General features: G+C 39.7%; 1 protein-coding gene across 1 annotated transcript in view; it reads right to left on the minus strand.

The window, feature by feature from the left end:
• Positions 1–25252, minus strand: part of IGF2BP3 (insulin like growth factor 2 mRNA binding protein 3) — a 117483-nt gene that overhangs the window by 73967 nt on the left and 18264 nt on the right. The gene's annotated exons all lie outside the window — the stretch shown is intronic.

Below are 25252 nucleotides of genomic sequence, written 5' to 3' on the forward strand. Positions count from 1 at the left end.
TAGTATGGAACGTGAGGAGAGGAGGACTAAGGATTAGGGTTAGAGCAGAACCCTTCCCAAGTTCACAGCGCAAGGCCGGGGTCCGGTCCAGAGGTTGTATGGATACTAATGGTCCTGCAGCAGACACCGGAGGAATAGAAGTAGTCACCACTTTATTCCCACACAAGTCTTGGGGGCACAACAGCAACGTGAGTGAGCCGGGACTTAGTAGAAAGGAGTCCCCGAAGCAGGCTACAGCTGTCTGCTGTACAAGTAGAGTTCATAGGAACATCTGACAGGAGGAACTCCAGTGTAACTCAGCACTGTGAGTACTTCACTACAGGTGCAAAAGGGAGACGTTCAGAAAAGGCAAATATGTCGGCGGAGCGTTGGAAAGGAGTACTTCATCTTGCCTGGAAGTGGGCTGATCCCCTGACCTGAAGGACACGGCACAGATGCGGGCACCTATACCTGCAACAGACTGAGTAAAGCTTTGGAACTACATGCCCTGGTGTCCTCCGCTTATTCCTGTGCCAACACACCCAGCACTGCTACATCTTTGTGCCTAGCCTTGCACCATCCACGCCTCTCCCTCATCTCTTCATCTACACTGCCCTGGGACTACAGCCCTACCTGTGGAGGGCTACACCATCACTGCTGCACCACACCATCTGTCCCAGAGGATCTGTCTGCAGCGTCGGCTTAACATCTTCATTGCCGAACACCACAGGTGGCGTCACGAAACATTCATTAATAAACTTTATTCCATCACTCAACATCACATTCCTTTTTTACAATGGACGACAAGGCCCATGGACCGGGTCACAGCTACCGTGACATTTCCCATTGAACTCAACGGACCCGGCTCAGAGTACCCCGCTACCCTGGCATGGGGCGCCCCAGGTGCCTGGAACATAACTGCCTCCAGAGACTGTCTTACATGAAGGGGAATTACCAGTTTGAGAAAAGTAACTGAAAGAACAGGAGAAGTTAAATTGGTCTTATTTTTGAGCTATGGTGTATTTCAACATTACAACCCTGTCTGCCTGTGAGATTGAAGCCGAGAGGAACCTACTGATGTGTCAGATCTATTCACACACAGCTCTGCAGTGAGAGTGGTCATTACACATCACACTGGTAACATTGGGAACCATTACACATCACACTGATAAAATTAGCTTTGGAGGCAGACTTATCTACTAGGCAGCATCCTCACCAGAGCCTGGAAGAAGTAATTTATATATAGTGATAAAAGACGATCTATCAACATGGCATCCGATATGAGACACACAAGGAGGATTGTATTCAGCATTCTGTAGCCTGTATGCCCATATTAATAGTCGAGATAGGTCAAATGTGGTGACAGCTTTCCCTTTGAGTGGGACATGTAAGAGTAAGGTTTAAAACAATTATAACCATTTTGGAAGAAAGGTTATTTTCATTTCTGACATATGACCAAATAGAGATAGGGGTAGGGACATTCATCTTGTCAAGAGGGAACGGATTTCAATATAGAGTGATGGAGAATTATTCTCAGAGTTGAAAATAAGGGTGCGAGATAAATTCCTAAATATTTAAGGGTGGTGTCTTTCCAATAGTATTTGAAGTTAGTACGGAGATTAAATTGGGGATCGAATAGCGTTTTTTTCACTTGACAGGTTCACGTTTAAGTGCAAAAGGCCATTCTGTTCATACATACAGCCCATTTTCAGTGAAGACACCAATATAAACAGGCAACATCAAGTAACAGACAAATTGGAAGATAAGATTCAAAGTGGGAGCCTAGAGGTCCACTTTAACTGAGCAAGCAAACACTATCGTAATAAAAAATATGAACAAAAATATAAGGATGATGCTTTTCACTGTTTAAGGATTTTTTTTTTTTAAGGGGTGAAACAATTTTATTTTTGTTTTTTGTAGCACTTACTGCTTTCTATTGGTGAAAAAAAATGCTGCAAAACCAATAAAAAAAAAATGGACTTGTTGCAGATTTAAAATAAAAATGCAGTTCTCAAATTCAGTTAGAAAAAACTACATGTGATTTCTGAAGTCTCAGCTTTTGCGGATATTGTAAAATGCAGCATGTGGAGATTCCCTTAAACTAATTTTGTGATGTTTCAGGAAATCTGTATGTACATAGCAACGAACAGACCCCATCTTTTGATTTGAAGTATCTAATGAGCATGTGCAAAGGTCATTGTGAAGAGTGGGGAAGTGAGGTCAGCTGTGACATAATCCACTGTGATTGGTGGATCCTGTGTTATCAGCTGTATATAGAGGTGTTATCAGTCATTGTAATCATGTCTCTGATAACAAGCCTGCTTGTGAAAGGTCCATATGTCCACACATTAAGGTTTTTTGTTGCAGCGGTTTTAGTCCCTGCACTGAAAATTCTGCCACCTGACAGGAAAAACTATGCATTTAATTAATTTTTATGCATTAATTTAAATGGGGGAAATATGCTGCAAAAATGGTGAAACAATTGACTTACTCCAGCTATGAAAAAAAGTATTGTTATAAAAAAAAAAAAAAAAAAACCTCAAGGAAAAAGTAGCATGTGCATGAGATTTCAGAAGCTGAATTAAATTATGCTAGTACTATAATACAAAGCCGGCCATACACACTAGATAAAGGTCGGCCGATGGATGTGGTCAATTGTTCCAGCCAACAACCATCTCGATTGTCTCTCCAATACACAGCAGTGCTCGTTCCAGCAAACACTCCTGTGTTCTCTAGGAGAAAGCCGGCGACAGAAGAAAGCAATTGGAAATCCAAAATGTGACATGCTACATCTCCAGCCATCTGTTGGCCGGCACCCCTATACACAGTATCGGCTGACCTCGTCGAGTTTGGATGACCGTATAATGTATATGTGGGCAGTTCGGCATCATAGATCACGATCAACCGAATGCTGCCGGCCGAACCAATCTCTTCCGACTCCTCCATTCAGAGGAGCGCTCGCTAGCTCACTCTTCCAGACTGGAAAGCTGCCACAATCCTCTGAGAGTAGCTTATTTAGCCGAGAACAAAAAGACTGGCAGCTTTCTCAGCTTTGCTTCATGCAAAAATCGAAAAACCGCTGCACCCAGTAATCTAAGTGATGCATCGTTGGACTCAGGGTCTCTTTGCCTACATTACTCTGCTCTCATATGTGGAAACAAAAACCTACTGACAGATTCCCTTTAAGTAGCTTCAGTGGCCAGTGTGACCATTGCGAGATTACTAAATTTTGCTTGTTAATAGAGATCGTAATATAAAAAAAAAACAAAAAAAAAAAAAAAAACGAAAACTTTAAAAATATATCTGAGCAAAATCTAAACAAAAAGGTCATTATCTGAGGACTTATTCTCTTTAAAGCAAAGCCTCAAATATTGGTCACTACAAGTATTAGAAACTGTTCTACAGAATTTTGCTATTTACCACTTATGGACATGTATCTAGGAATCATAAATTATCCCTTCAATTTAATTACAAACACAAAAGCACCATCACTCCACATAAAACTCCATATAAATTAAAAAACATTTCTGTGTTAGAACACCCACTTGTACTTTTGGGAGGCAGTTTTCTTTTTTTCTACCATTAATCATTTGTTATTGGATTTACAACTGATCATATCACATTTCAAAAAGTAGACAAAAAAATGAGATGCAAGTGTGTATTTTTGAAGGCAGAAATTTACTTTGTGGAATGTTTAACAATGGTCATGCAGACACTCTGGGTTTTCTTTATCTGCACTATAACCATGAGAATTATCCACCCTACTTTTCCATTAATTTGTCATATTCTTATACTATGCAGTGTTTGAATATAACAATACAGAGCCGCACATGTTTAAGGTCAGTTTATACTGGTTGATTTTACCCTATAAAGGACGAAAGTTTGCTCATTCATCAGTTTAAATCGACAGCTTATTTACACCGGCTAACGTACGTTATGTATGTTGCTGATAATTGGCCAGTGTAAGTGCACCCTTAGGCTACGTGTGCATGTTGTGTATTTGCTTGCAGAAATTTCTGCAAGGTTTCTGCATCTTCTGGCAGAAAAACGCAGCGGAAAAAACGTGCGCTTTTGATGCTTTTTGGCATGCGTTTTTCCTGTCCATTCAATGGGTCAAAAATGCAAAAAGAATCGACATGGCGCAGAAAATAAAATGCTGCAAATACAGACTGAAATTTACTGATCATGTGCACATCACTTGAGGATTGTCATTGAATAGCTTGCATAAGTATTCCATTGCGTTTTTGGACTATTTATGCGAGTAAAAACGCATCACATACGCATATAGCCATAGGCTGGGTGCAGACATTGTATTTTTGCATTAAATCCTTATTCGGAAAAACACCCTAAAGGTACCCGAAAATTAAGAGATCCAGCAATATTACAAAAATATTAATTTTATTACAATATTTTCATACGTAATAAACAGCAATGCCCAATAGAAGACACGACAAAACACTGATTTATGTATTGCCACAATAATCTATTTTATATAGTATAAATATACCAAATTATGCAGCATAAATGTCTTATAACTTAAATAAATATAATTATTAAAGAACAATGTCTGTAAAAAACTTCATTCGTGTGCCACATTTTCCCTAATATAAGGGGACCAAATACATATCACTTTCAAAGCAGTATCCATTATCATAAGGAGTCAATTACTATACCCATAATTATATATAATGAAATATCACGGCCATGGAAATAAGAGAGTTTGCCTAAATAGCCAGGGTAATTCCGATATAAATATTCGACATGGGACAACTATGATATTACCTTAAAGTTAGTGGAGAATTGGTGGTGCAGTGTAGCGTGTCCTCCCTCACCCTTACGCGCGTTTCGCACGGGCTTCTTCCAGGGCGTGTCAAGGAATGGTTTATTATATAATGCTTTATGTATATTTTTTTGTACATATTATAGCACATTAGCACTTTATATTTATATTATGAATATGTAATTTATTATTGTTGGATTTTTTATTATTGATAAATTGTGAATTTTTTTTTTATATATAACTATTATATATATGTTATTTATATGCACCATTCACTTTATTATTATTTTTTTATGGGCACTTTAAAAAAAAAATGCTTTTTTTTTTTTATAAATTATTAGTATTCAGGGGATATTATTATTTATACATATTATTTTGCTCTTTTTGCACAATATCTTGAGTATTTGCACTCTATTACTATTAGCTTTTTTGCACAATATTGGCCACCAGTTATTTCTGGATTATGCGCCTGCGTGCAGACTGGAGCACTGTTTACTTTGGCGAGCGCTCTTATGTTGTGTCGTTTAGCGTCCCCGCTTACGATCCAATGTGAGCGCATCACAGGAAGTATTTTTTCATCCTGTTACCCAGATCTGCCCATGCGCTGCTTGATCTAAGGATTAACATGGGACGAGTCAGATACCTTCGTGACGTGTACGATCCTGATTGGTGCTAAGTGGTATTTAACATTCACTGCCCACTGCCTTGACACGCCCCCGGAAGAAGCCCGTGCGAAACGCGCGTAGGGGTGAGGGAGGACACGCTACACTGCACCACAAATGCTCCACTAACTTTAAGGTAATATCATAGTTGTCCCATGTCGAATATTTATAACGGAATTACCCTTGCTATTTAGACAAACGCTTTTATTTTCATGGCCGTGATATTTCATTATATATAATTATGGGTATAGAGATTGATTCCTTATGAGAATGGGTACCGCTTTGAAAGCGATATGTATTTGGTCCCTTTATATTAGGGAAAATGTGGCACATGAATGAAGTTTTTTTTTCAGACATTGTTCTTTAATAATATTTAAGTTATAAGACATTTATGCTGCATAATTTGGTATTTTTATACTATATAAAATAGATTATTGTGGAAATACATAAATCAGTGTTTTGTCGTGTCTTCTATTGGGCATTGCTGTTTATTATGTATGAAAATATTGTAATAATAAAATTAAATATTTTTGTAATATTGCTGGATCTCTTAATTTTCGGGTACCTTTAGGGCGTTATTCCGAATAAGGATTTAATTCATGTATTTAAGTACCAGCTTTTGGGTTAGCATTTATTGGGACACATTGAATTTAATATTGTATTTTTGCAGTGTTTTTAAGCACAGATTTTTCACAAAACCTGAAGGGCTTTCTGATGCCAGCAGAGTGAATGAGAAAACTGAAGTACACCTTGCTTATTTGTGACTTGCAGATTTGGAGCAGATTTAAATCTACAGCATATCAATTCTTTCAGTACTTTTGCTGCAGATTTCAATTAAATCAACGAGTGAGGAAAAATCTGCACCAATAGCGCAGTTTTTGCATCTGTGCTTTTCCTGCCAAGAGATGCAGAAATTTCTGCACCAAATACTTAGGCCATGTGCACACGATGCATTTTTCCTGCAGATCCGCAGCGGATTTTACCGCGCAGAAACGCTGCGGATTTTAAAAAACGCTGTGCAGATGCTGCAGTTTTTTCCGCGCTGTTTTTGCGTGGTACAAAAAATGCAGCATGTCACTTTTGTGCGGTTTTCCACCTGCTCCATTCTCCAAATCAGCAGGGGGAAAACCGCAGTGGAAAACCGCACAAAAACAGGAAGAAATCCGCAGGAAAAATGCAGGTCATTTGACCTGCGGATTTCTTCAAATCTGCGCGAAAAAATCCGCAGGCGGAAAAATCCACGTGTGCACTTAGCCTTAATGTAATTTGTGCACAGACTAACTACCTTCACACGACCATGTTTTCAGTCAGTGGTGTTTGTGAGAATATAAATAAAAAATAAATAAATAAAAGACCTCACACACAGCATTTGCACCAGGGTTATTCAGTCTATTTCACACAGACCAAATGTACATGTGGGAAAAAAAGTATGCAATAGTTTCATATTTTGAACAAGACTCCCTTATTCGAGTCTACAGGTGAGTGGAGAGAGAAAAAGAAAAAAAAAAAAAAAACACAATTAACAAAAAACCTTAGGTCCCAAACGGATCATCCATACTGTATTTAGTCTTGTAAAATATTAGCTGCCGATCTATAAAAACGGATTCCACACAGGAAAAATACAGACAAACCTACCGATAGGGTAGAGACAGAATACGGAATCTAGCTGGAGATTAAAAAATAAATTGTACAAATACACTTGTATTAACTTAATAGAGAACCTGTCAGCAGGTGTTTTTATTTAATCGGAGGGCAGTATACATATGGCACGGGACCCCAATTCCAGCCATGCGTCACTTATTAGAAACCTTGTGTTGTAGTTTCAATGTTAGGCCGGGGTCACACTTGCAAGTGCAATGTGAGAAACTCGCGCGAGTCTCTCACCTCAATACCCGGCGCCGGCTTGTGTGGCGGCATGTCTTTCTATGCAGCTAAACGCTCCGGTCCAAACCGCCGGCGGTAGTGATGGGTAATGAGGAAAGTTTCTCGCACTGCACTTGTAAAGTGAGACCCCTGCCTTAACAGTGTTTTATCAGCAAGAGAGTAAAGCCCCCATCACCAGTGAGATCTCCGTGACACTTATCAGCGACCGGCCCCCCTGCCAGGTATCGCTGATCGTCCTCGAATCTCCAGGACATTTTTTTGATCTTTGGTCTCCTGCTGGCCAGCACGCATTGCTGCTTGTGGCAGGCGGGAGACCAGTTATCAGCGAGCTGGAAACCAAGGTAAACATCGGGTTTGTAAGCGCCGCACAGCGCTTAGAAACCCGGTGTACGTTAGTTACCAGTGCGCTGGTGCAGTGAGCTGGTGACCAAGGTACACATCAGGTTTCTAAGCACCGCGCAGCGCTTAGAAACCCGATGTGTACCTTGGTTACCAGCTCCCTGCACCAGCGCGCTGGTATCTAACGTACTCTGCGGGTAACTAAGCGACGAGAGTCGCTTGTTACCCGCGTGTCGCTGTCCTGATCGCTGGTGAAGCTGCCTGTTTGGCAGCTCACCAGCGATCATGTAGCGACACACCAGTGATCCTGACAAGGTCATATCGTTGTTAGGTTCGCTGGTGAGTCGCTATGTGTGACGGGGCCCTAACACTGCCAGACTATAGCTCAGGTGACCAGAAGTCAGGCTATTATTTGTAAACCCACCACTGATTGATAGTTTGCTCACACTGCAGTGTGCACAGGGAGCTGCCAGTCAGGGGTATGGGCGAGGTTATACACAGAGCAGAAGACTTCACTGTACTACATCTGGATGGGACAAAACAGGTATTCTATGAAAACTTCGTCAAGCAGCCTAATAAGTGACACATAGCTGGAAACATGCTTTATTGATTGACCTATATTATGCGGCTAACCGATTATATTGCAAAAACCTGCGGTTTCCTTTTAAAACTACACCATTATCTATCATGGGATAAAGGTAACTAGCAATCACACATTAGCAGACCCACATTACAAAACAAAAAAATAAATTCCACACATGGAAGTCATATTTTGCCTTCCGGAAAGTAGGCCAATTATTAGGACACAATTTGGCTGTTTCACAGAAACAAGGAGTCCAATACATCATACACCCCAATTTATTATTGCTACACTGTGTAAGGCTGCTAGTAGAGCGATACATGAACCCTATATTGCAATGGATGCAATTCCTACATAGAATCCCTTACCCAATCTGCTAGCAAGAAGCCTGCACTTTTTTTTCTAGGAGTGTTAGAATTTGTAGAAATCTCAACAACTGAACTCTGCAGTTTTTCTTCGCAGAAGAAAAGCGTGAAGATTTGTGTGAACTTGGCAAAGACTAAGGGTGAAAGCAAGGGGTTTAATTAGGTTGCTTAGGAGGAATCAAGAATTGTTTTAAAACTCAAATGGTATTTCTTGTGTCTAAATAAATATATTATTTATCTATCCATCTATCTAGGTTCTGGTCCTATTAAGAAAAAAAAAAAACAAAAAAAACAAAATGAGAATAGTCTCAAATAGCATTTCCCACCTTAATGTCACCCATGTGCTGTACAATTCAATAGTTAAAAAAAAAAATCATTTTGAAGGGGAAAAATAAAAATTTAAATAACGTGGTTGAAAAAGTGTGAACACTCCCTTATTATTGGGGATGTGGTTGTGTTCAGAATTAGGAATTAGCCAATCACATTTACACTCATGTTACAGGGAACCTGACAGCTGATACATGGTGACTATGGTTTGCGCAGCATGCATCAGTCGCTGGCTGTACGATCATAGCCATGTATGTCTGTCACTGAAATGCTGGGGCAGGTCAGAGACAAACACTTAATGGCTGCCGGGGACAGAGCCGCACAGGTGACTAGTCGTTCAGGCGGGTCTCTGGTAGCTTCTCCCCACCCGTTGACAGTGACTGGCAAGCCTCTGCCTAGGTGTGTGTATAGTCAAAGGCTTTCCAGTCACTGTCAGCAGGTGGGGAGAAGCCGCCAGAGATCTGCCTGTACAACCCTTAACCCTACATAAACCCTAGCTGATAGATCGTAGATGTACACAGAATATATAATTAGTGTATTATATCTATACATCATACCTATTATATATTTTGTACAGTGCTTACCACTGTAAAAGAGGCAGGAAGTCGCAACAGCAGTCAGCCATTCCAGAGTAATGACGCTATATATTGACCAGTCCTCATGGTATAAACCAAAATAAACTCTTATGGCAGTATTTATAATATTTAATAAAAATATAAACACAGCATGCTAAAATCAGAAAAAAAAAAAAAAGAACCTATAGTGCTAGTGATCTTTCAAGATTGGTTCTTTTAATAAATATTAACATTCACGGAGAACATAGCATATATTCAAATTACATGAGTGATTCTAAAAATGAAGACGGGTAAGAAAACTTTGGCACTCCAGCTGTTGTGAAACTATGACACCCAGCATTCCCCATTGGGACTTGTAGTGTTACAGCAGCTGGAGTGCCGTAGGTTGCTGATCCCGGGGCTGGGATACACAAGACCTTCCTCATTGTGAGCTCAGTCAATTGTCACAAAGAAAACTAGCCATGGAGGCTCCCTATTGTTTGATATAGTAGTTTTCCTGCACACAAACTCCATATGCAAGAGAAACAAAAGACACCAAACACATGTTGTATAATAGCAATTTTCTATACATTTAGTCAGAATTAAATCTTATCTTCAACTGATGCATGAAAAAAAAAAAAAAAATACAACCACAGAAGCTCAATAGTGCATTAAACCATAATCAAGGGGAGACATTATATAGGAACAACTCTTATTTAAAGATGGTTTTAAGATTGATAGAAATATAATTTTATCTGCAGCCAACACACTTGCACATTGTCAAGTAGAAAACCAGGATTAAATGAGAAAAAATGAAAATCATCAACTTCAGGTGTAGGCTGGTAATATGGTATTATTAAGAGTGCTTATAAATTACACGAGGGGTCAGCAGCCTGTGAACACCCCATCTCTCCTGTATCAGACTAGAGTTTATGAAAAACGATCATGGCAATCAAGTATTTTTATCAGGGAAAATGTAACCGTGATCACTGTTGATGACATTCCGGAAAAAAAATAAAATTTGCTGGTTTTTTTGTACATTATTTGACAAAAAAACAAAACAAAAAAAACTTCAGTCTGCACACGACCCCTCTTTAAAAAGAATGCGCCCAGAATTCTAGTCTGGCATCACTGCAAATGTATGGCCAGTTTGAGACAGAAACAATCAATATGGACTAAAATGCACCATTTTTTTTTTAACCACCGTTCAGATAATTCATGTGACAGTTGCTCAACCATTAACGTACCCCTCTTTGAAGTGTTTGGCCACCTTCAGCCAGGGGAGACCGTCCATCCAGAATGATGAGATTGACTCCTCTAGTACGCCACCCCAAGTGGGCCATAAAGTGTCTCACTGGACACCGGCAGACGTGGTACTGCAATGCAGCCTAGTTTTCTGCAGTGCAGACATCCACTCTACATGCGGATAGCAATAAACTGATAAGTGCATCCATGACTTCCATGTTCTAAACCAATTAATGCAAGTCATCTATACTATAAGACTCGTGTAGAGACAACACCCATCTAACCCATGCCGCACACTTCTTGTAAAGGCTAGCGTGAGTGACACAACATTCTTAACAAAAATGGGTACTAAACTGGATATAATCTGAGATTACAATACTAATGCAATTAAGGCATTTGTAACAAGCGTCCAATACTCTTACAGAACACGCATATTTGTCTACAGGTCCAAGTCCACAACACTCTAAATTGTATCTTGAATATGAAATGTTGATAAATATTTACATATCAGGCTACAAAAAAAAAAAAAAAAAAGGATAAATATTTGTCAGCAAATGTGAGCGTGAGGTGCAGTCAGCAGCTCCCTGCCCTCATCATCATCACGGCACTATTGCAGCTGAACCTTCTCTCATAGATCCCAGTCTCATTATTTGTCAAACATGATGTCTTCTCAAACCATAACAGCAATCGTTGTGTCTTCTGGTTGTAGCATTCTCTCTGGCATGACAGCTTCCAGGTTATTCTACACAAGATGTGAAAGTGTAAAATTACACTGCACAAAAGAAAAAAGTGTTAGTGATGCAGTCACACCCTGACTTACTAGTGTCTTCAGCAAATTCTCATATAATTGCAAGTTTTTACAATATTCTTAATGCAACATTACATTCTTCTTAAGAATTATTTGAGAAACATTTTTTTAGGAAACCTTTTATGGAGGCCTGGTGGACATGCAACATTTCCAACTGTGCAAAAAAATAAAGGCGATCTTTGAATATGTAACGACCTTCCTCCCACCCTTGATCAGGAAGATTTATCAGATAATGCACTTCAAGGACTCTTCAGAACAACCGCTTTCTCATCCTATACAACAAAGATCCACCCAGACACTAGTAATGGCTGAGTATAATCCTCGCAGGCCCACGTTTGTACTATACAGTCATGTGCATGTCAACTTCCTTTACATTAAGCATCAGGATGCAGAGTTTCCTCTTACACCCCCTCCCCCACCACGAACGCCAACTATATAATCCTGCCCATTTTGGAAGTGCCGCAGCTTACGTTGCCTTGGGAACAGTGGGGCCCAATTTATAAGATCAATGGTTTGGTAGAAATGGAAAATGGGGGTTGCACAACTAGTGGCAGAGTTATTACCACTCACTTTTGTTTTGTGTTTTTGTCTTCCAGCGACTACACAGCAACATAAGACATCAATATATTTATTTTTATTTATTTTTTTAAATGTGTAAATGACTCAATCTTACAGAAATTTTTTTTAAAGCAGGACACAGTTTAACAGGCACGTCTGTGTGCTCAGGAGACTGAATCGCGCATATTTCTCATGGATTTCAACATGGCTATGTATATGCTCTGAACAGCAACAGAGTGCACAAGGATGGCAATGTGTACACCCTGTATGAAAAATAATATTGAGAATGATTGTAAATCTTCTGTTTATAGGCAAGGCTTATGGTAACATTTCACAGTAAAAACCTTGTTGCAGAAGTGTGGCAGAGAGAGGGAAAAGCCACAAATGATGTAGGAGCAAGCTACAAAACAGAACCTCATTGTGGATTTTACATATGAACCGTTTCTGTAGCATGAGACAATGGCATCTTGTAGACCTTAGCTCAACTTAGGTGACATTTTACAAGCCTGCGGTGAAGAGGGCAGGAATCAAATGCAAAACGAGGAGAGAAAACAAAAAAAAAAAAAAAAAAAAAAAAAAGCAGCAACATAAGATTCTTTTATTGCATAAATACATTACATGTACAGACACCATAGCTTCACTTCATAAATGACTGATCAAAAAAACGTTGCTTAGTCTAAGGCTATGTGCACACACTGCGGATTGGTCTGCGGATTCTTGTCTGCGGAACCGCAGGTAAAATGACCTGCGGTTTTACCTGCGGATTGGCCTGTGGTCTTGCCCTGCGGTTTGCCACCTGGACAATGGAATAGGTGGCAAACCGCAGCAGAATCAATTGACAAGTCAATTCTTTCTGCGGATTCAAAACCGCAGCTTTTCCGCAGTTAAAAATCCGCAGCATGTGCACACACCCCACACATCTAGAACTTGGTACCCGGCCGCTGTGTCATTGCAATGCCATCGCAATGATTAAGAAAACCAAGTGTAAAAATAGGTCATGCAATTGCAATAAAATATGTGTGTATATATTTTTTAACCAGTAGCCAATAGTCACAGGAGCAAACAATTGCTGAATCACACATTGGAAGTGCTTAGTCCCCACAAGTCAATGATAGGTGTCTATGCACATATGGTAAAATGATACGATCTGAGATTTTTATCTGGAGGCAGCGTATAATACAGGTTATACATTTCTAGTTTGCCCATTTGCCATATAGTAAGACCTGTTAAAAGGGCAACGCCCTTTGGAAAAACGTCTTCCACAAACTGATATAAAATAGACAAGATAACTGGATATACTTGGAAAGGATTTACAGGTTTAGTGTAATATTGCCAGCCTTGCACAATACACAATTAATATACGGTAAGCACTTGAACTGTAAAGTCTGAAGCCGCCACAGAGCACTGCTAAGCCAGATTGAATATTGAAAAAAAACAAAATAAATAGTTTATGCATGAGTATTTTAGATAAACATTATGCACATAAAATGGGCATCAGCTGACACTTTCCATTCACTGGGTGGTAGAATGAAAGCTGCCATTTCATCTAGTCAGCCACTTTTGGCTGTGGATCGGCTGACTGCAGTGTCCTTCAGGAAAACTGACAGTAACCCTAGGAAAATGTCTGCCCTGTTAATGCATCAGGAGATTTTCCAGGGTTCTAGACAAACTTAGGATCATACATACAGAAAGATGATCAAAAAACTTTTCACCAAGTTCAGACTCTGCAAAACCACAATGAAAACTGCACCAAAATGCCAAATTTGAGACTTCAGTGGCGAGATGCACTTTATGGATGAGATTTAAAAAAAATAAAAAAAATTCATAACCCCATAATATAACTAATCAGTATGTATATATTTTATAAATATAAATGTATTTTTTTGACACATACACCATCTAGTTATGCAGCGAAACAGGCATTCACCGCATGTCCATTGTCTGCAATCTGCGTCGCTCAGCATGTTACGGAGATTTTCCACCACAACATGTGACTGTAGCCTAAGGGAATGTTCACATTTCTCTTTAATTTGTAAGGGGATTTTTGAAATGAGAACATCTACATAAAGTTTTGGGGGATTGTGTACATTTTTTTTTTCTGCTTCACCTAATTTTTCCAACAGTAACATTTCAAAACTTTACTTTTAACATGTGAAAAAAAAAAAAAAAAAAAAAAAAAAACACACTATAGGTGTCTATTCCTATTGAGTTCAATTGGAAGCGTACTCCGTATTTGAAGAGGTGTTGGTAGATTTTAGAGTAGAATCTGCTCCAAAAACCATAACAAAAGATTCCACATGAACATACCCTTAGGACTCATGCACATGGCAGTGGATGTATGGCAACACAAGGGGACAATAGTTTCCAAGCAGAGCACTTCTCAAGTTACAAATAAGGCTTCTAGAAGCCATACATAATGCACACAAAAGTATTTTTTTCTCTTCAAAATGGATTTTTATTGAATGTATAAGGTTATGTGCCCACGAGGAATTACTGCTGCATATTTATGAAGTTAAAGCATAGTGGATGGGATTTCTATGCATGCATTCTCACCTGTGGATCACCAGTGGAAACTGACATGTGGCGCTGGTTTACGAGTCGCAGCATGTCAGTTTCACTTGCGTTCCTTGCTGTTGCAGAAACTTCCACAATAGAATGTACTGGATGCAGTAAATCCACATGATTCAGTGAACATGCGGATTTACCTGCGCGATTAGAACGCAGCGGTAAGAATGTTCCGCAAGAAGAAAAAAAAATGCAAAGCTCCTCCATGTCTGGATTGGTGTAGTAAGAGGCCACATAATGGAGGCCACAGCTCAGATATGTAGGCAGTATCAATACAGTCATGTAACGTACACTACACCAACAAAATCTAAAGTCATCTTGACTTAAGCGCCACAGACATGTCAGTACTTGTTATTCCAAATTGCTGACCACACGTTTTCCACCAACTATGTTTTTCCCCAATAAATGCACTTTTGACCTACACATGGTTGCAAAAGTTTGTTCATAATCCTATGGGTCAATGGGGCAGACATGTGAAATTTGAACCAGGTTTCAGTTACATGTGTGGTCAGTTTAAGTGCAGGTAGAAGGTGGTGTAAAGTAGTTGGAATTTAGAGGTCAGAACTTCCCCAAAGATTAGTCACTATCAGCGGATCTGCTAACAATAGCGCTTCACAAATGATTTTTTTTTGGCCTTTCGGGTGAATCGTGCTGGTTGGCCTACAGCAGGCATTAATCAGAGAGCGGGTATGTCATTACAAATATTCATGTTTCAATTTGAACCTATTTCAATGCCGCAGCGTTTCACAGAAATCATACTACGAACAGGAATTAGTAAAATTGATATGACTAGTCACAGGGTTGGTGCCCGCAGACTAATCCCCGCCCAGCTCTTCTTGACTGACAGCTCAGATCCTATATATCTGTGTATAGAGAAGTACATGTCAGCCAAGCAGAGCCAGATGGGGAAGAAGTCAGTGGAGACCAGCAGCCGTAACTAATCACAGGTCAACGAAAAAAATTTTTTTTTCTGGTGTCCAAAATATTTTAATGAATTTGGGGTATTTTTGGGGTGCTGATTCTGAATATGTCATCAGTTTTGCCAGATTGGCTCAAGTTTTTGAGATTTTTGGTATCTTATTTATAGCACTTGTTGGTAAATGCGACGCATCATCTCATTAATTTCTTTGGATTAGTACTTGAACTGAGCAGTTCTCAATATAGTTTTGTGTTAATTAGTGTTCTAAAAGTTTGTTCATAGCTTGATTTTTGCACTAACTTTATGTTGTTGTCTGTTTTCCAGTGAAAAGCATGAACTCATCATGAAGAAGTTGTCTTAACGATCCAGACTCATTCTGTTACATTTGTGGTGAATATACACTGCCAAAACATAGAAGAAACATAACACACTTCGTAAAAAAAGTGTATTTTGCCTATTTTGGGGTTATGCTTGGGGACCAAGACAAGTTTTGGGCACCACATATAGTGTGCAAAGCATGTATCGAATTATTACGAAAATGGAGCAAAGGACAAAGAAAAAGCTTCAAATTTGGTGTTCCAATGGTGTGGAGAGAGCCAAAAAATCATCATGATGACTGTTATTTCTGTGCAGTGCAAGTGCAAGGATTCAATAAGCATAAGAAACGAAAATGGGAGTAACATGGAATCTGCAAGAAGGCCTGTCCCTCATTGTGAAGATGTGCCTGTACCTGTGTTTACCATAAATAACAGTCATCATGATGATTTTTTGGCTCTCTCCACACCATTGGAACACCAAATTTGAAGCTTTTTCTTTGTCCTTTGCTCCATTTTCGTAATAATTCGATACATGCTTTGCACACTATGTGTGGTGCCCAAAACTTGTCTTGGTCCCCAAGCATAACCCCAAAATAGGCAAAATACACTTTTTTTACGAAGTCTGTTATGTTTCTTCTATGTTTTGGCAGTGTGTATTCACCACAAATGTAACAGAATGAGTCTGGATCGTTAAGACAACTTCTTCTTGATGAGTTCATGCTTTTCACTGGAAAACAGACAACAACATAAAGTTAGTGCAAAAATCAAGCTATGAACAAACTTTTAGAACACTAATTAACACAAAACTATATTGAGAACTGCTCAGTTCAAGTACTAATCCAAAGAAATTAATGAGATGATGCGTCGCATTTACCAACAAGTGCTATAAATAAGATACCAAAAATCTCAAAAACTTGAGCCAATCTGGCAAAACTGATGACATATTCAGAATCAGCACCCCAAAAATACCCTAAATTCGATGAAATATCTTTGGCACCAAAAATGCTGTTGACCAGTGTTATCTTACATATTTGTAATGATAGAACCTCTCTCTCATTCAGAGACACAAGACTACAAAGCCAGTTTCATGGCTAATGGAAAAAAAGAAGTGCATGATAAATTAAAAAAAAAAAAATGTTTTCTAAATTCGAATTTTTTGGAGGATTTTTTCCTCTTTTTGAGGTTTTCATGTTAGAGTAGAACTGGCAAGTGTAAGGAACTTTGACGCAGTTTGCCAGCTTCTGTATTAAGGCCTTAATATCAACCAATACCTTACATATATTGATATTTTTTTTGTGCAGTTTTTATATTTCTTTCAGGGTGCAGTTGGCCCCAAATGGTTCTGCAAACTTGTGGCCTCTGTTCACATGGGATGCATTCTAGTTGGCACTGGGCAGCCCCCCTATATGGTGTTACTAAGAGGTTGTGAACCAGAAATCCTGCATTCCCTGTGTGAACACTGCCACATGCGGATTATTTTTTCTGCACTGGTGTACCACATGGCCAATCCCTGATTGTAGGCTGGCTGTTTCATTTGGTATTTATGCACCTGTGCAGCTGCCATTTTACTTGGGTCCGCTGCACCCTGTATTAGTGCGGATACATTTAGGCTTGTCTGGTTTGTATCTGAAGTTTTTGAAGGATTTTTTCCCATTTTTGAGGTTTTCAAAGCCAGTTTCATGGCTAATGGAAAAAAAGTAGTGCATGATAAAAAATAAAAAAAAAAAGTTATCTATAAACTGACATTTCTTTAAAATAGAGAACTTACCGTATTTATGAATTTTGTAAAAGAATAAAATTGTAAAATAAGATCCAAAAATAACTAAATAAATTCTAGAATTTGGTACCCCAACATTGTACCATTACAAGGTCATCACAATAATCAATAAAACCCAGTGTAAAAATACATCATGCATTTTTTTTTTTTTTTTTGCTAAAGACGAGTAGAAAATAGTCACAGGAGCGAACAATTGCTGAGTCACACATTATTGCGAGTGTTTAGGTCCCATACGTCAATGATTGGGTCTGTGCATGTATGGTAAAATATACGTTCCGGTACTTTATTGTGGAGTCTTATTATACAGGTTATTATAGGTTTATTTGCCATGTAATTAATATCTATTAAATGGACAAAGCCCTTTAGAAAAAGGTCCTCCATAAACGAATATAAAATATACAATAAAACTGGATAAACTTGGAAAGGATGTTGCCAGCCTAGCACTATTTGTTTCTAGTAGAGAAAAAAAAATTCTTGCCTAAAAGCTTTGAAAAGTCGCAAAATTTAGGCACAACATTTTTTTTTTTTTTGTTTCTCCCTGTTCTATTGAAATGGGAGTAGCGGGTCTGGACGGAGATGTGACGCCACTATCACTTAATATATATGTGTTGATCCATATGCCAGAAGCCTCACTCCAGTACCTGACCGGGGCAAGATTGCTGGCGCAGTGCACGCAACAGGTCAGTCTCCAGATTCAACAAGTGGCATGCTACTCTGTATGAATCAGGAGTGTCAGACTCCAATACACCCCCTCATCAAGACCATCCTTGACTAAATCAGGCCCATAGTTCTCATCAGCAAAACAGGACATGTGCAGTATTTACAAATGGTGCATGTGCCTGTGGTAATTCGACGGCCTTGATCACCTGGTGAAGCACACCCAACAAGTTGGCAACATTCTCATGCACACAGAATGATCACTAACACAACCATTCTGTGTGCACAGACTGCCATTGTCCTCGGCAGTACATATCTTGTATACACAAGACTATGGGTTGCCGAGGACAATCATTTTTAAGAAACTGCTAGGCAAAACGCTTGTTCATCAGGTGATTAGAAGCCTGTTTAGACAAGCCAACAACAGGAACGCAAGCTCATAGCTCATTCCCAATTATCAGGCTTACTGGCCAGTGTAAATGCAGCTTTAGGAGGTTGTCCACTACTTCAGGATTGAGGACCTGTCCTTAAGAGAGGTCATCAATGTCTGATCAGTCGGGATCCAAGACAAGGCACCGCCACCGATCATCAATTCTCTGTCGGCGGCTGGAAACGCTCACCTGCCGAGCTGGCCATCTTCTGATAGTGGCCGCAGCTGGGTATTGCACATCCACCTCCTATTCAAAATCACTAGTCAACTAATGTTCAAAGGGATCTCCTGACACTCGCCGAACAGAGGTTGACGTAGAGAAATGTCACCATTTTGATTTTAAATACCTATATCTTTTGTCTGACAGCAACGTATTTCCCTCTCCCAGAACATATGCACACTCAGGCAAAATGAGTATTCACGTCTATTGGAGCAGGAGTGACTGACCAGAAGAGATCTAGCAATACACATCAGCTGATTAAGATTTACACCCAGCAACAAAGCATCCCTCTAATACTGGATAAACATTATACTTACATATTACAGGACTGGCAAACATTATTGTAAAAGGAGGAACAAACATGATCTATATATGGTTTATAATATACACATAGCCTGCATAAAACAGATCTGTTCTTTAAAAAAAAAACCAAAAAAAAAAATAAAATTAATGTAAAATAAATCACAGCAGTGGAGGAGGTATTCGGTCTAGGAACAGAAGAAAATCATACATCAGTATATAAAGGTTAACCTGCTGGGCTGTCCAATGTGACTAAAAGCCTAAGCTTTGTGGCCACAAAATCACTATAGTAAATGAAGCAGGATGTAAGCAACTATGCAACATATGCGAGAACTATTGTAAAATCCTCATTCTGAAATCTACACAGATTATCAAAGCCTTATTCTGTGACTGCAGGATGTGTCTAGGAAGATTATCGTAAAGAACAGTGATCTCTATGCAACCGTTTGTAACACGCGGCTTTCAATTGCTATTGGCTGTAAAGGAACGGTCACAGACAGATTTAGAGTAGATACAGCCCTCGGCCATATTTTACTACTTGTGGCCAGTTTGGTCAGGCTTTCATAGTAGCACCATGATAGACATTCAGAAAACGTACGTCAAGTCACTGTACGCGTTGTACAGAAAATAATGCAGTTAAAACAATGAGAAAATTGGCCATTCCGACAGGTTTTTTTTTTCCATACATGCACAAAAACAAGGTAGACTGCACTTGTGTCCGCCGAAAAAGATGAACAGTATTGGAATAGACTCCAATAATAGACAAAAATATCTGTACACACTCAATGCAGCCATTCTGGCTAGGCTTTTTAAAGCCAGTAAACCGGCCTCATCATATGCAAGAAATATGGTGACTGATTTAATTTAAGTTGTTGCAACAAATCAAGGGCTTTACTGAAAGTTTACAGGGATTTTGTTTCTTTTTCAATATTACAAATTTACATTCATGTCCCACACATCGCAAGTATGACAGTATGCATGACGACTTACTAGCAGCATTAACAAAAAGAAAAATCTCTCAATAAATAACTACTCTCTAAGAAAGGAGTGCATGTAATGGTGTACTATCAGTTTAAAAAAAAAACAAAAAAAAAAACAATGCTAATTATTTCTTGCAAGTAAAATAGGATGAAGGGACATCAGACACCGGGTTTTCAGAATGTAAACGAGAAAAATACTCCTTAACACTATAAACTAAGAATAAATAACCAGCTGAAACCATTGGCGCTCTTAAAAGCCAGATACAAAAACATTGGTCACTACAGAGGATATTGGATTACAAAGACACCACACGCAATATATGCCCCAAGTACTACAAATTACTTTCCTCACCAATGATAGTAACAGGCTATGAATGCATGCTGCGCCTGTGCAGTTTTACAAAATGTTACATTAAAATCAAAAGCATGAAATAAAAAAAAACAAACAAGAACCCTGCAACATAAACATGGTTTTTATACCAATCTGAACCCACCCACAGAACTAAACTAACCACCCCATAGAAAAATGCTCATGATGATAAATTATCTGCCAATAAGCACATACACAAAAACCCAAGTAGAGATAAAAATGGTCACCAAAAATACAATTTCCAATACGATTCATCTCTCTAGGAAGAAGGGAGAGCTAGGATGCATATTCTGGTTCATTCTCCCAGGAGGCTGGTACTTTCACTGAACAGAATACAAAGAACACTAGAAAAATCAGCACATCCCATGTGCAACACTGATCCACAGTAGTCATGGAGACTTGTTCCATGGCACCATCACTTACAGTAGGAGAAACGTTACATTAGTCTGCAATATGTTATAGCAGGAAAGCAGCTTTCACTTTCATTTACGCACTGAATTACATGTTTGCTATAAAGAAAAGTTACTCGGGTCAGTGTATGACATCCGCACATGGCACTCACATTAATCCACAGATAGGAGGACCAGAAACATAATACTCAGCGCTACAACGCCTCTTAAGAAACTCACCTCCTGCTTTACATTTAAATATACAATTACATTAGGTAACACTAATTGTGAAGATCTGTTCAGTTTATCATGATCCCACCAATTACTGCTCATCTAAAAAAAAACATCAGTACACATCACTTCTCCAATATTTTCTATACGTAGTACACCAACATGTAAAGTGTAGGTGCAAAGGCCAGTATAGAAGAAAAGCATACACCAATAAAATAACCAAAAGCTAGACAAATAATTTCAATGCACACAGGGATCATGCAAAATACACATTTTATTAAATGCTAGGGATGAGCGGACCGGTGGAAGTTCGGATTCTGGTACCTGACCTGAACTTTTTTGCAAAGATCCCATTGGGTTTCAGAACTGTACCCGATCGATCTTTAAGGCGAATTTGTCACCAGGTTTGAATGATATGATATAAGGCCACCATCTTTCAGGCCTGTGTTCTGTCTCCGACATTTGATGCAATATCTGATTTATTATCTGCTTGTTAATGTTTACAGTGTTTCCTGGCTCCATCTAGTGACCAGAGTCATAACCGCAGTGTTAGTGTGTGTTTTACTTTCATTTTGCCATAAACTCAGTTTGCAAAGCATTCTGGTAAGGTTGCAATGCACCCTGGTAGCCTTTTGCAAAGGATAATGGTTAGTTCAGCCCCCATTTTCCTTCTGCCTGCATTCAGGAAGCATATCATTTCTCTTCTCCCCTTGTGACAGCATCGCTGGTATGTACTTATGTTTCCTGTATCCAACTCCGGTCTCATATTAGCCAGCTTAGTTAGTTCTCCCCTGGTTAGCCATTAGTGCAGATAATGTATGTTATGTATTCCTATGAACCCTGAATTGACTGAGTGTATTTATATGTTTTACTAGTAGTTTCACTGCGCCAATATACCATCACGTTCAATAAAGCACAGATTCAACTATAGTCTCCTTATTGGACCCCAGTATAGCGGTTTAGCTGCCTGTATTAGCTACATGAATTCTGCTTCATTTAGTGACAGAACAGGCCTGATATACACAATTCTATAATTCTGTATGTCTGCCCACAAACCAATCAGAAAGAGCCTTTATTATACTCACCTGCGGGCGAGGCGGTCCAAGGGATGTCTCTCTTCTTAGGATGGTGTCATCGTCCTTCTTGCTTTGTGTGGATGATGTAGGGACGCGTCATTCACACAATCTCCCTGGCATTGCGGGACTTCTGGCAGAATTCTGTGCGATTGGCGCCGAACACTAACTGTCCAGTACCAACCATGAACTTTTAAGTTAGGGTTTGCTCATCTCTAAAAGGGACCCTGACAACTGGATAAAAAACGCTATTAACCTGCATATATGGGGTTAATAGCACAATAATGCTGGCCGACGCCCGCACAGAGCCCAATGCTGCAGGGAGAAAATTAATTTAATTCTCCCCAGCAGCGTTCCTGTTTCAGTCATGGGGGCGGCGGCGGTTCAGTCATCGCTCTGAGTATATGGAGCGACGGCTGTAACCGTGCCCCCGCCACTGACAGCTGAGCCCCAAAGCAGATGGAGTGTCAGTCTGGGCCGGTGGCAGGGTTACAACAGCCGCTCTGTATACTCAGAGCGGTGACTGAATCCATGCCAGCACCACCCCGCGACCGAAACGGGAACGCTCCTTGGGAGAATAAAGTTAATTTTCACCCTGCAGCATTCAGCTACGTGCAGGTGCTGACCAGCATTATAAAGCTATTAATATAGAATTATAACCTGCACATTAACTCAATATCTTCAAGTTCATTGTGTTTTTTTTTTTTCAGGTGACAGGTTTCCTTTAAGGCCGGGGTCACACTGGCGAGGAATACGGCCGAGTGAGAGGCGCTAAAAGCACGCATTAGACACGGACCAATGATTCTCTATGGGGTCCCTCGCACCAGCCGTATATTTCTCATCTGTATTCTACGGTCCGTGCCAATCGCAGCATGCTGCGATTGTCAGCGTACTACGACCGTAGTATGCCAATGCAAGTCTATGGGTGCGCAAAAAATACGGATTACACACGGACCACACATGTGACTTGCGATGTCTTTTAGCAAAGGCGGCAATTCAGTGCGCTATACAGTAAACTCACACTGACAGGTTTAATAAAGAAACAAAAGGAGAGATATATATATATATATATATATATATATATATATATATATACACACACATACATTCTATGTGTCTATATCTATTCTTTGGTTTCTGTTATAAACCCTGTCATAGGACTCCATTATATGTCCATTTTGCAAGCCTGCGAGAAAATCTCGCCATACGGATGCTTACATGCGCAAAATACGCGACCACACCTTGATTACGGATGACATACGGAGCACTGTTTAGGGGCCATTCATCCGTATTACGCATGTAAAATACTGACCGTATTTTGCGTCGGTTAGTGTGACCCCGGCCTTAGCCTCTTATATACAAGTATAACAAATGAGCACAAAAAAAAAAAAAAATCCAGCTCACCATCAAAGAATTCACCAATACAAAGAATGTAGTTTGGGTCACGGCAAGCTCACGGTGCTTCACGGCAGGGGCAATCATTTAAATACACCTTATCACCTGCTTATTTCCCTTCTACCTCCACACCCTGTTTGATTGACAGCTTTGGCTTCATAGAGTCAGAGATAGATGGAAAACAAATAGGTGGGAAGGATTAAATGATCCGCAGTGAAGCACTGAGGACCTGTGATAGGTAAGGTCATTCTTTAATGACAGAGTCCCAATAAAGTACGACCCCTTATGAGCAAAATTCCCTACCCAATCTCTATAAATTCCATCCACTTTGTTGGAACTATAAGACGCTTGCGTCTTTGATGCAGAGTCAAAAACTCACCAAAATCTCATAATGGGCAACACAGCCTAAAAGGGGCTACATGGAAGCATACATCATTTTTCAGTGTTCATTTCCAATTCTTTAAATGAACTAGGAATATGCATATAATATGCATATAATCATTAAGCTGTAAAGTGGAACGAAAAACAAAAAACTAACTGAAATAGCTACCTGATGAGGATGTGAGAATGTTTTATTGTGACAGATCTGAACCAATACTGGTTAACCTGTTAAAAGAGAAACACAAAAACGTAGCCATGTACCTCAGTTTTGTTAGGCCTGTTTCACACATCAGTTTTTGTCCATCAGTCAAAATCCACCGTTTTACAAAAAAACGGATCCGCCATTTTTTCTGGCGGATCCGTTTTTTCCCCATTGAGTTGCATTACTGGCGGATCTTGACAGATGGCCATCTGTTGGATCCGTTTTTTTGCGGATTCGCCAAAATTTTGATGTCCGAACGGAGCATGCCCGAACGGAGCATGTAACTTTTTTCGGGCGGCAGGATCCGCACTCCTCACTGCGCATGCCCGAAAGACTTCACTCAGCCTGAAATTTAACCCTAAACTCTGTTCTGGCAGCTGGAAAATCTCTCTCTCTCTCTCTCCTTCCCCAGGCAGCGGTTCCTTTAAAATTCTTCCTTTCACGGATCCGTTAAAATAACAGTCCGGTGACAAACGTTGTGGTCAGTTCAGGAACGGATCCGCTATCCGCCATTTTAGCGGATTTTGACTGAACACTAAAACTGATGTGTGAAACAGGCCTTACCAGACAGTTTTGGTGGGTTCTGAAAATGTAAAAGGGGTTTCCAGTATTTACCTAACAGCAGGCAGGCAATGTGATCTAAAATATCCATTACTTTTCAAAACCTCGCCATTTCAAAGCTGTCACTCCTATGGTCCCAGCTGGTAACGAGCCATACATAATTCACTCGACCACTGCAACCAATCATTGGCTTTAGTTGTAATTCTGTCATAGCACATGGCTGCGAATGCCAGCAACTGGCTGCATTGGTCACATTAGTGATGCATTTTTCGTTACCTGCTGCACAGCCAGCAGGGACCAAGGGGCAGAAAACAATCGATTTGAAAGGCATGCTACAGTTATAAATATCTGACATTAGGCAAGTTTTATAATATCTCAAAACATCATTCTAGATTACACCATGC

Source organism: Dendrobates tinctorius, unplaced genomic scaffold, assembly GCF_039654945.1.
Source record: "Dendrobates tinctorius isolate UK_male_01 unplaced genomic scaffold, ASM3965494v1 ptg000070l, whole genome shotgun sequence".
NCBI classification, from domain to species: Eukaryota; Metazoa; Chordata; class Amphibia; order Anura; family Dendrobatidae; genus Dendrobates; species Dendrobates tinctorius.